The 11896-nt window shown below is 41.5% G+C and overlaps 1 long non-coding RNA gene across 1 annotated transcript in view; it reads left to right on the forward strand.

Annotated features, from left to right (window-relative positions):
- The window catches only part of LOC125100374 (uncharacterized), a 31293-nt gene extending 19736 nt beyond the window's left edge, over window positions 1–11557 (forward strand). The window contains exon 4 of the long non-coding RNA XR_007127520.1: window positions 11302–11557. This is a non-coding gene — a long non-coding RNA (uncharacterized LOC125100374). The remainder of the gene's footprint in view (window positions 1–11301) is intronic.
- Window positions 11558–11896: the final 339 nt, after the last annotated feature.

Here is an 11896-nt window from a genome sequence, read left to right on the forward strand (position 1 = left end):
ATGTACCAGCAACAATAAAAAATTTTTAATTTAAAAGATAAGACCTATAGAAGTATAAAATTTATAAAGATATGCCAGGACTTTATGTAAAAAATATGCAGACAATCACACTTTGCTAAATATATATTTTTTTAAAGATCCAAATAAGTGCGAGGACATACTGTGCTTATGGGTAGAAAGAATCAAATGTTCTAAATATATCAATTTTCCCCAAATTGGTCTCTAGACTTGATGGCTTACCCATCATAATGCCAGCATAATTTTTCGTGGACATTGGCAAGCTGATTCTAACACACACACACACACACACACACACACACACACACAAAGGGCCGAGAGCAGCTGAGGCATTTCTGAAGAATGATAAGATGGGGGACTTGCCTGACCAATAGCAAGAAGGTTTGATGTGACAGAAGAATAAACACATGGCTCAGTGGGAAAGAGCAGAGGATCCCAAATGCCCAGAGTTACCCTATACATGTACAACAACTTGATAGATGACAGAGGTGGCACTGTAGAAGAACTCAATAATTAGGGCAGACACAGGTTGTTACCCATATGGGAGAGAGGAAATTGGGTGACTTCCTCATAAAAAAAATCAACTTGGGATGGATTAAAGAATTAAATGGGAAAGGAAAAGTTCCAAACTTTTAGAATAAATTTAGGAACTTAGAGGAGGAAAACTGTTTTTAAATATAAAATAAAAATGCAAGCTGTGTGATGTGATGAGTGCTGGGGATTACATGCAACTGATGAATCCCTGACCTCCACCTCTGAAACTAACGATGTTCTATATGTTGGCTAATTGAACTTAAATTTAAAAAGCACGCTGTAAGGAGAATTTCTGTAAGTTTAACTATATGAAATTAACAAGCCCCAATGAATGGAGGCAATTCACAAACAAAATTTATCTGAAACCTAAAAAGGTTTAGTGTGCAGAATAGATATAGAACTTATAGGCATCAAGAAGAAAACACTATCACCATGCTCCACAGCAAGAACCTACCAGACAGAAAACCTGGATACAGGATCAGAGATGAGGAAATACAAATGGTCAAAAAGCATATAGAAAAATGTTCCATCTTATAAGAAATCAGGAAAATGTAAAATAAAACCACAATGAGATACCATTCAGTACCCAAAGCATTTGCAAATTAAAAAAAATCGGTTATAACTAAAATAAAAAACTTTAAAGCAAAACAAAAACATCAGTCATTATTAAATATTGGTCCACATGTGAAGCAACAGAGAAACTCACACTCCTTGTAGGAGTATAAACTACTGTAAATATCTTTAGAAAGCTTTGGACATTACCTAGCAAGTCTTACTATGGCACTTGGCAGAGCCAGCAACCACATTTCTGTGTATGTGCCCTAGGCTAGCTGGGCATCGCCTCGTTGTTTGCAATAGCAAATTAATGCAAACCCCACAAATGTCCGTTAGTAGGAGAATGGATAAACACGTTATGAAATACTATGTGACAATGAAAATGAACTGCAGTTATATATAGCTATATTGATGAATAGTAAAACCAAAATATTGATCAAATATTGAAAAAATAGCAAAGTATGATTTCATTAATTCAGAGAACATGATTTCATCCCTGTAAGAAACCCCAAATGTGTAAAATATTGGTCAAAACCCCAAATATGTGAAATACTGATTTGGGATTCATATATAGAAATTTAATAAACCTACGAAGACACCCAAGTGAATGGTTGACAAGAATTTGGGGTTTAGTTGCAGACTGCTCTCTAATATAGTGGTAATGTTCCCTTTGTTTAACCTGGGAGGTGGGGCCCGTGTGTTAAACTTTACGTTTTATGTTCTATAATATAAATGCTACATTATTATTTATATTTATTATCACGTTATTTGTTGTTATACACCCTAGACGAGGTACCTCATAATTTCCAGGATGAATGGGAGTGGGTGTGCAGAGCAACATAGTTGGTCACTTCCCATCCTTTCTTGTCCACTAATTCATCTGAAACAATGCGCCAACCCCCTGTTTAGATTTTGGTTCGGTATAAATGATTATTTTTTAACTCTACATCCCGAGAAACCTCCTTGATTTTCCTGTCCTCTCCTTCCATTTCTCCCTCTTCATTCATGTCTAGACCAGACTCCAAAATGTATTTTCTGTGCATACACTCCTTGCTCCGTAAATGGAACAAAACTGCATCTTCTTCCAGCAGGGTTATTTCTAGGAGTTTTTTTTTCTTGCTTGCTTAGCAATGTGATTAGAAATAAACTGAAAGTGTTAACTTTTAGAGTGATTTGAAATAGAAATACAAAGTCTTAGGGGCGCCTGGATGGCTTAGTCGTTAAGCATCTGCCTTCTGCTCAGGTCATGATGCCAGGGTCCTGGGATCAAGTCCTACATCGGGCTCCCTGCTCGGCGGGAAGCCTGCTTCCTCCTCTCCCACTCCCCCTGCTTGTGATCCCTCTCTTGCTGTCTCTCTCTCTCTCTCTCTGTCAAATAAATAAATAAAATCTTAAAAAAAAAAAAAGAAATACAAAATCTTGGAAGGGACAAAAGAAAAACGACATTCTTTTGTGGAGAGCGGTGTGTTTGAACTAGAAAAAGGCGGGATCCAATCCCACCGTGACCTCTTGTGTGCCTGACTCCGCAAACCCAAGCTCTTAACCACTGCTCCGTGGTCCCTAAACTGATTACCTTTTGAATCTCAGTCTCTTTGTCTGTAAAATGGCACCTTGTCTCTCTGAGTCCATTCCCTCATCATGATCTCTGCATCACAGGTTGTTGTGAGAATAAATGAGAACAGGTGCATAGGTCAAATAGGATGAAAATAGAGTATGACCTAGCATTTTCCACTTCTGGGTATTTACCCCAAAGAATCAAAAACAGAATCTGGGAGAGATGTTTGTACACCCATGTTCATGCCAGCATGAGTCATAGTAGCCAATAGGTGGGAGCAACCCAAGGGTCCACGGATAGAAGAATGGTTACACAAAATGTGGTATTTACAGCCAATGGAACGTTATTCAGCCTCAAAAGGGAAGGGTATTCTGATAAGGGCCACGTGGATGAATCTTGAAGACCTTAAGTGAAGTGAAAGAAGCCAGTCACAAAAAATACAAATATTGTATGATTTCACATACCTAAGTTCCTAGAGTAGTCAAATACATTGAGACAGAAAGCGGACGGCTGGTGGCTAGGGAATAGGGAGAGTGGGGTGTAGAATAGGAAATTGTTTAATGGGTACAGAGTTTCACTTTTGGGAGATGAAAAGAGTTCTGGAGGTTGGTTGTAGCACAGTGTGAACATACTTAACCCTACTGAGTACACACTTGAAATGGTTAAGATGGTAAATTATGTGTTATGTGGATTTTACCATAAATAAATACACATATAAATGCATATTGTCACAGTGCTTAGTGCATAATAAGAATGCATTATGGTCTACCATTCTATTCTTATTGTCATCCTTAGAAGCTTACTTTTTTTTCATGTTACAAGATAGAATTCACTCTATCATGAAGACCATATGGTCATTTTTATTTTAGAAATGCCATTTACAGATGACCTAAGTCCTCCACTGGCGGCTGTGATGTGAACAGAGGCAATTATATATGAGATGCTAAAATGTTTGTATCTCTTCCGAAATCAGTCTTCAGGCTTCCACACTCCAGCTATTACGCTCATGCTGGTATCTCTATTCATAATTGACAAAGCAGAGAGTGAATTAAAAATTCATTCAAAATGCTTTGAAAGGAAATGGAGCTGATGTTTTTGTCTGTTTCTGTTGCTTGGCATGTTCAATGTCTCTGTTTAATCCTGGCTCAGAAGACCCTCAGTGGTCATGCCCTCTTGACCATCTATTTCTCTCTCACGCTTGGAGGAAGATGGGGAGAGAGTTCCCATAAAACAACTCATCTGATTACACTTAGGAATTGCTTCTCTTCAGCATCACCGAAGAAATGGATCGGAAGATAAGCACGGCTCCCTAGTGTGGGCTGAGATGGCCAATCATGCTTTTTCCCAAACATGTTGTGTCCTCAGTGTGATGCTGTCTGCAAATATTCCAGGACAAGTTAAAGGCCCCTGATTCTTTCTTCCTACTTCTCTCCTTGCTCCCATCTAAGAAGGAAGGCTAACAGGATTGCGTAGAGCCAGGTTCTTTAAGGAGAGGGTAGGGGAGGTCATGCAAACTCTCTGCCCTGCCCTGTTGATCCGCCATCTTTGTTTTTTCACTTCATGAGGCCAGCTACCCGGCTCACTCTCTCTGTGTGTCTGTCTGTACACTTAAGTACGATGACCACTGGATGTTCCTGTACCAAGTGGCTCCCAAGGTACTGAAAAGACTGGAAAATTTAATTAGAGCTTTAAGAGAAACACAAGTCCCAACTTGGGCCTTGAGGCTAAGCCACGTACCCCAACTGGCTTCACCGACCAAGAGTCCAACAATGACAAAGTGGTATATACTTGGTTCTCCTTTGCTAATTGTCATTATGAGAATAATCTTCAGCCCTGTGGGAGATGAAGGGGTGGGCCAGGCACCATCCAGGCCCCTCTGCATACTTGAGCAAATTACCATCAACTGATCTGAACCCTTTAAAGCAAATGTAGATCATACAAAATTATATCCAGAGAGAAAATGTTCCCTGTTCTGTTTGTTGTTTGGCTGAAGATCAAGGGAAGAGTATGACAGAGTAGAAAGAACAGTGTTTTTCTCAGAGAGCTCCAAGTTCAAACTTGAGATCTGTGTCTACTTGAGGGACTATAGACACATTTATATGTATATTTAATTGTGGTAAAATCTGCATAACACAAAATTTACCATCTTAACCATTTCAAGCATGTAACTCAGTAGGATTAAGTACGTTCACACTGTGGTACAACCAACCTCCATTTCCCCTTTCACACATCAGTTTTATTATGTTGTAAGTGGAAAAAATAATAGATTATAACTCCAACTATGGGGTTGGGAGTATTAAATAAAATAAGGCATGGAAATAATTTGTTGGGTTCTCATTATTGGCTGCTGTTAATGTCACCATTATTATTGGGACCCAGAGTGGAAAGACTGAATGGACTGTGGCGAGTGATATACTTAGTTTGTCTGATGACCACTGAAAATAACTGTTCTTCCTTCCAAGATGATCTCTGAGAAGGGGACTGCCTGCTCACCAACTTGCTGGGTCCTTATTTCACTCTTCCAAGAACTGGTTGATAAAACTTGTAGTTACATTGATCCAAGAGTCTCCTAAAACTGTTTCATCTCTAGTTGCCCAAAAACTAAAGACCTGGAGGTAAGGGCAACAAGGAGCTTATTCTTCTCAAACCTTCACATTATTCTGGCACCATCTGTCTTCTCCAAGCAGTATGCCACTTTGGGGTATGTCTGTCCTTTTGGAGGGAGAAAGGGGATTTCTCTAGTATTTACTCTGTTAAAATGAGGTATCTGGTTGAAGCAAAAATGAACACAGGCTTAAATTCTGGAAAAGGATATTTTTCTTTGGACTTTTTTTTCTTTCTTTTGATATGATCACACAGGTACCAAATGTTATTACAGGAAGATAAATTAAAAATTAAGAAGAAAAACAGAAAAATTAAGACTCACATATCTCTACCACTCAGAAATAACCACCTCTAACATTTTTTAACATTTTTTAAAGGATGTATTTATTTATTTGAAAGAACGAGAATGTACAAGCAGGGGAAGAGGCAGAGAGAGTGGGAGAAAATCTCAAGCAGACTCCGTGGTGAGTACAGAGCCTGACAAGGGGCTCGATCTCATGATTCTGAGATCACGACCTGAGCCAAAACCAAGAGTAGAACATTCAACCAACTGAGCCACCCAGGCACCCCTGTTAATATTTCAGTGTATTTCTTTCAAATATATTTTGCTGTCTATCTGTTTATCCATCCTTCCTTTGAGGGGAAAAAAATGGGGATGCTTCCACATTAGCCATTTTATTTCTTTTTATTTTTTACTTTAACATTTTCCCACAGAAATAGATACGTATAGCAACTATATGCCATGGCTGCAAGACATTCCTTTGTGGGTGTATCACTCTTTAACTGGCCTACTCCTATTGCCTATTTTAATGGATGCTTCTTGGTTGTTTATCCAATTCATCCAAGTATTTTTCTAATAGTTGTCTAAATTTCATTTAAGAGATCACATCTCCTCTGTGTATTTGACTGCATTCCCAGTTTGAGGAGTGGGTGCCAATCAGCATACTACATTCCCCCAGACAAAGCCCTTTGTGGTTGTCTTGCTGCCTCAGTTGGTCCAATTAGTCAGACTCATCTCACTGTTACTCTTATTTGGAAGGCAAAAACAGATGTTTCCTCTCTTTCTCTCATGGATGAGAAAACAGATAGCCCTAGGAGATGTTGGCAGCTGTCTTGCAACAACAAAGGGAACCAGGCTTAAAATGTCATGTGCTGCCTGATTCCAAGGCTGAAAGGCATTGTTTGGTATCTTTTGTACAGTTTTTTTGTTGTTTCTGGTAGGAGGCTATATCTGCTCTCTGGCACTCCATTTTGGCTGGAGATGGAAATCTGAAGCATCTGAATGTCAAATGGAGGACAAAACTCTAATTGCCACCACATGGGTTGTTCATCCTTTCCTGTGACCTAGATTATGGAGGGAAAAATGTCACCAAGGCCACACAGCGGGGACATGGGTTAGTTCATCGGATGAAAGGGGCCCATCAGGCAAGCTCTGCCTATGTTAGCATCTTGCTGGATTGTCATGATGATTAATCAAGAAACTATATGAACAAGGATTAGCCTGGAATGAGCAAACATTTCTGACAGCTATGTTTTACAGTTTGACGTATGTAATTCTTTCATTCCCTTGGTTAAGTTTATTCATAAGTATTTTATTCTTTTTCATGCTATTGTAAATGGGATAATTTTTGTAATTTCCTTTCACATTTTTCCATTGTGGATGTATAGAAATACAACTGATATTTTTTGCATGTTGATTGTATTCTGGAACTCTGCTGAATTCGTTTGTTAGTTCAAACAGATTTTTGTTTGTTTGTTTTGGGTGGGGATCTTTAGAGTTTTGTACATGGTGAGATCACATCTGTGTGAACAGAGATCATTTTCCTTCCTTCTTTCCAATTTGGTCCTTCATTTCTTTTTCTTGCCTGATTGCTCTGGCTAGGACGTCCAGTACGATCATGACTAGAACAGTGAGAATGGGCATCTTTGCTATGTTCCTGATCATAGAGAAAATTTTTTTTCTTTTCAAAGTGGAGTATAATATTAACTGTGGGTTCATTCAGCCTCCTGTTCATTTCAAGAAGCCTCTCTGCCACACTCATAATAGATGGTCTTTTAGTCCCTATTTGAATAGTCCCATGAACAGGGAACTCACAGCCTAGGGAAGCACCCAGTTTTATTGTTGAATAATTCACCCAACCCACCAGGTACACACCCAACCCACAGGGCCTTTACATGGAATTCATTCCCCTTGCCAAAGCCCTCCCCTCCTCTAAATCTTTGCTCAAACATGACTGGTTTGGTGAGGCCCAACAGACCACTATATTTATTTATTTTTTAAATAAAGATTTTATTTATTTATTTGACAGAGATCACAGTAGGCAGAGAGGCAGGCAGAGAGAGGTGGGGGGGAAGCAGGCTCCTTGCTGAGTGAGCGGAGAGCCTGATGTGGGGCTCAATCCCAGGACCCTGAGATCATGACCTGAGCCGAAGGCAGAGTCTTAACCCACTGAGCCACCCAGGTGCTCCCAGACCACTATATTTAAATTGTAATCTCCCCTCTATCACTCCCTAGTCCTTCCATCTTGAACTATGGGTTTGTTTGTTTGTTTTTCCATAGTACTTATGACTTTCTCACATACTCTTTACTCTCTTTTTTGAAATTATGCTTATTTTCTGTTTGCTCTGATCAGAATATGAGTTTCAAGAGGGCAGGGATTTTTATCTGTCTTGTTCTTGATGTATTTCTAGTGCTTAGAGGAGTACCTGACACATAGTAGCCTTGAGAGCTATTTAATAAATAAATAGATTATTAAGCTTATTTTCAATTTCTCGTATCACTTTTATTCCTTATCTATTTTTCAAGCCCTTATGAGCCCCGGGAGATATGGGATGGTAGATGGGTAGATGGGATATTATGCTGGCCATCAGGAAGCTCACAGTTCTGTGGCGGGGACAAGAGGGAAATCACAAGGCTGTGGAATAAACCCCAATAGCAAATCCCAACCCATATGGTCTGGGGACCCGGAAGGGGCATGATCCAAAGGGAAGTTTCCTGCAGTAAGTGTCCCAAAAGAATCAGGAGTTGATCCATTGTAGGGTTCTCAAAAAGCAGATTTCAAATAAATAGAGAAAGGAAGGTTGAGAGAAGTATTATACCTTGTTTTTCTTTTCCCTAACTGAAACAAAACAAAACAAAGCCCACTGGCTATGATGATGACTGTAATTATCGTAATCATTATTTTGCTCCTCTACCAAAACATAGTTCAACCACTATAGTCAATGCACGTATATTGTGAGAAGGAGTCTAGGGGGGCATTTTTCACTCTCTCATTAATAAGTTTTTCTCCCCCTTCAAATGGAGATGCCATTGGAAGGTGACAGCAGAAAACATAGCCATGAATAATTCATGATGCCTAATCTTACCCGATTTCATTTTCTTTATGAGTTACTAATTAGCAAACGCAGGTTATTTAAGGAACAGAAAATAGCTCTTTAAAGTCAGGTAAAAGGAAGTCCTTTACTCGTTTGTTTAAGAAGTAAGTAAATGAGACTACAAACAAACCCTCTGAAAATCCTAATGGAGTTGGCTTCCTGGGCCTGGGAGCTCCTCGGGGCTGCAGGGCTCATGGAGAAGGAAGGCATTCGGGGTTGAGACACAATTCATGGGGGCCAAAATGTCAATGCTTCCATGAAATTCAGACACTTCGCAGGATTTTAAATCAGCAGTGACTTGAACACCCAAGATACTCTCTTTGCCCAAGGAGTTTGCAGGCCTCTGATTGGGCGTGTCTACATTAAGCAGATGAGACCTTAGGCAAGGGTGCCTAGGAATGTCCCCCTGACTTGGCATTCGTTTGGGGGGGCCTACTGTGAGTGGTGGCCGAGTAGAGAGGGGCCCCAAGGAGATCTGATAGCCAGTATCTCCTCTAAGTTTCTTATTTACAGGGCTGTGGAGAAGAGTCGGTGAGATAAGAAACATCACAATTTCGGTTTTTAGCCTGGAACCTAGGAAACTAATTATTATGTACGTTTTGTTAGTGGTAGAGGCGTTCCAAGTATTGCACGATTGGAAGGCACAGTAAGATGAAAATAACGAGGGCCAGTACCTTAGTCATTCTCTGCTTGTCCCCATTCTCAGATCCTTGCCCCTCCTTGCTAAGCCTACACTGTATTTGGCTCCCTTTTGTCTGTCCAACATTCAGTCCATGGGGGACTCCGACCAAAGGAAGACGGGTAGGGCATTCACCTCCTCCCTCACTTCCTGCTTCATGCTTTTTGGGTTGTTTCTACTGTCATGGCTCCTATTAGATGGCCTCTCTTTGCTTCTGGAGCTGTCTCCAGGCTCTGTGAAACGCTGTTCCCTTCCCTTGCTCTTTGGGCCTACGAGGGTGTGGGTAAGAGGAGTAGGATCAGCCTCTGGGGGGGTTCTCATAACCCTGCCCACACCTTCATAAATAGCCTTTCCATTCGATCCCCCAGCTAAACCCTTGAGTCTGCGGTCTCTAGCCTGCCGGGACCCTGACTCATCCGTATTGAAACCAAGTTCCCTCCCAATCTTACGTATTAAGCAAAGAAAGAGCAGAATGTGGGACTAAGCCCAGAGACTCGTGACTAATTCTGCCCAGTGTGTGGCTTCCATGTCATAGTCGCCTGGGGCTGCTTTTATTGGCCCAGTCTCAGTTGATACTGTCCCGCTGTGTCTTCAAAGGTCACCAGTATTGGCATCAGTGGATGTAGGAGTTAAGAAAGCTATGAGATGCGAGGAACAGAGCACCTGCCTGGCAGGAGCCCAAGTACATGTAGGACTTGGGGCTGTGGCTTGACCACACTTTGAAAGACCAATCTTCTCCGTCATTCTATTATCCCTTGTAGCTTGCTGGCTTGTCGTTCCATAGTGACATATTAGCTGCTTGTCCAGGAAACCCACCCTGGCTTGAAGAAGGAAGAGAATGGGAAAGGCATGGCGCCTGCCATGTGTGCTGCTTTTATGTGGAACACCACTTTCTTTAAAACTAACCAGTAGATTAATACTTGTGTCTCACTGGCCAGAGATCAGTCCCATGTAGCCCCCAACAACAAGCTCAGATGGGAAAATCAGTACTGAGCTTCTGTGATTGAAATTAATCAAGGTCAGACCAGGCAGGTAATGCCTGCTGGGTCACAGGAAGGTGGGATTACATCACACCATCCACACTCTCCAGCCTCAGACCCATTCTTCTGCGTAAGAATCAGTAGGGTCACGATAACAGCAGTTTCTGCTGTGCGAGCCTTTGCCAATATTGCCATGGCAATAAACAAGAACCTCCTGGTCAGTTTTGCCTGCCTGCCATTCACAGCTCCTGTGTCTGCCACAGCTCTCTGCAGCTGGCTGATGTTTAAAAAAATGTCAATTGACTGTAGCCATGTAAGTATTTTTATAAGTTTTTAATAGGAGCAAAGAGGCATACAAGGTGTATATAATTTCATCTTCTTTTTAAAACACCTTATGAGAGTGGTGCTTGGGTGGCTCAGTCGGTTAAGCCTCTGCCTTCCACTCAGCTCATGATCCCAGGATCCTGGGATCGAGTCCAGTGTTGGGCTCCCTGCTCCGTTGGGGGGTCTGGTTCTCCCTCTCCTCTTTGCTCATGTTCTCTGTTGCCATCTCTGTCTATCTATCTGTCCGTCTCTCTCAGGTAAGTAAGTAAAATCTTTAAAAAAACAAAATAAAACAGTTATTGAGAAAGGATTTATTAATCCCATTTTAGAGACAAGGAAACAGATACTGAGAGGGATGAAATAGCCAGCCCTGGGCCCCAAGAACTGGAAGCCTGGTCAGCCTGATTCCCAGTCTGGTCCCTGGGTAGAGTGTGTTATGGCCTCTGATGGGGGGAAACCAGAGAGGACTGAGGAATGGGGGTCTCCACAGAAAGTCTCAGGCCTCTGCTCTGTGGGTGTGGGTAGAAGCTGTATTTAGCAGTACATTAATGCCTCTGCGGAATTCTTGAGTTGTGACTACAGATTAGCCCTGTAATGGTGGGAAAATTAAAAAGCAAAGGAACAGGAGAGAGAGAACAGGTGTGTATAATGGACCACATTTTTTTTTTTAACTTTAGGAGTCCATGAGAATTGATCTGTAACACTGTCTCCATTGGATGCCCTGGCTCTCCGGCTACACTGTTTGGAGGAAGCCACACACGTCCGGCTCCCTGAGAACATGGGCCTTCTGGAGACTCCCAGACCATCACTGGCTGGTATATTTGAGAGAAACTAGAGCTCTGATGAAATCCCTGTGGCAAATACTCTCTTGAGAGTTTGCCAGTTGCCTCAAAACCTGCCCAGACTCCACAGAAAGGCTCGTTATCTCTGGGGTAGCACTTGGTAATTAAAAAGGTATAATAGATTACCCAAGGCCTGTCTGCCAACAGCGCTGTACCTGGGGGCTGGGTCTGATGGCTGCTCAAGGAGTTTTTGCTTATCAGATTAGAAGCAAAGGTGCTTCTGAAAGAGGGAAGCGAAATGTCTGGGAACACTGGAAATGCCAAAGCTCCTGACACAAAACAACCCTCTCACTCTGTGTCTTTAACAAGAAGACTGTCAACAATCCCATAATCAGGCTTTGTACTTCAAAGGTGGAAGTCTCAAACTGCCACTCAACAGTTAGGGAGAACTCTTGTTCCCGAGGCCACCTTCACTGTCTTATCCTTAATG

This window comes from Lutra lutra, chromosome 5 (assembly GCF_902655055.1).
Source record: "Lutra lutra chromosome 5, mLutLut1.2, whole genome shotgun sequence".
Classification (NCBI taxonomy): Eukaryota; Metazoa; Chordata; class Mammalia; order Carnivora; family Mustelidae; genus Lutra; species Lutra lutra.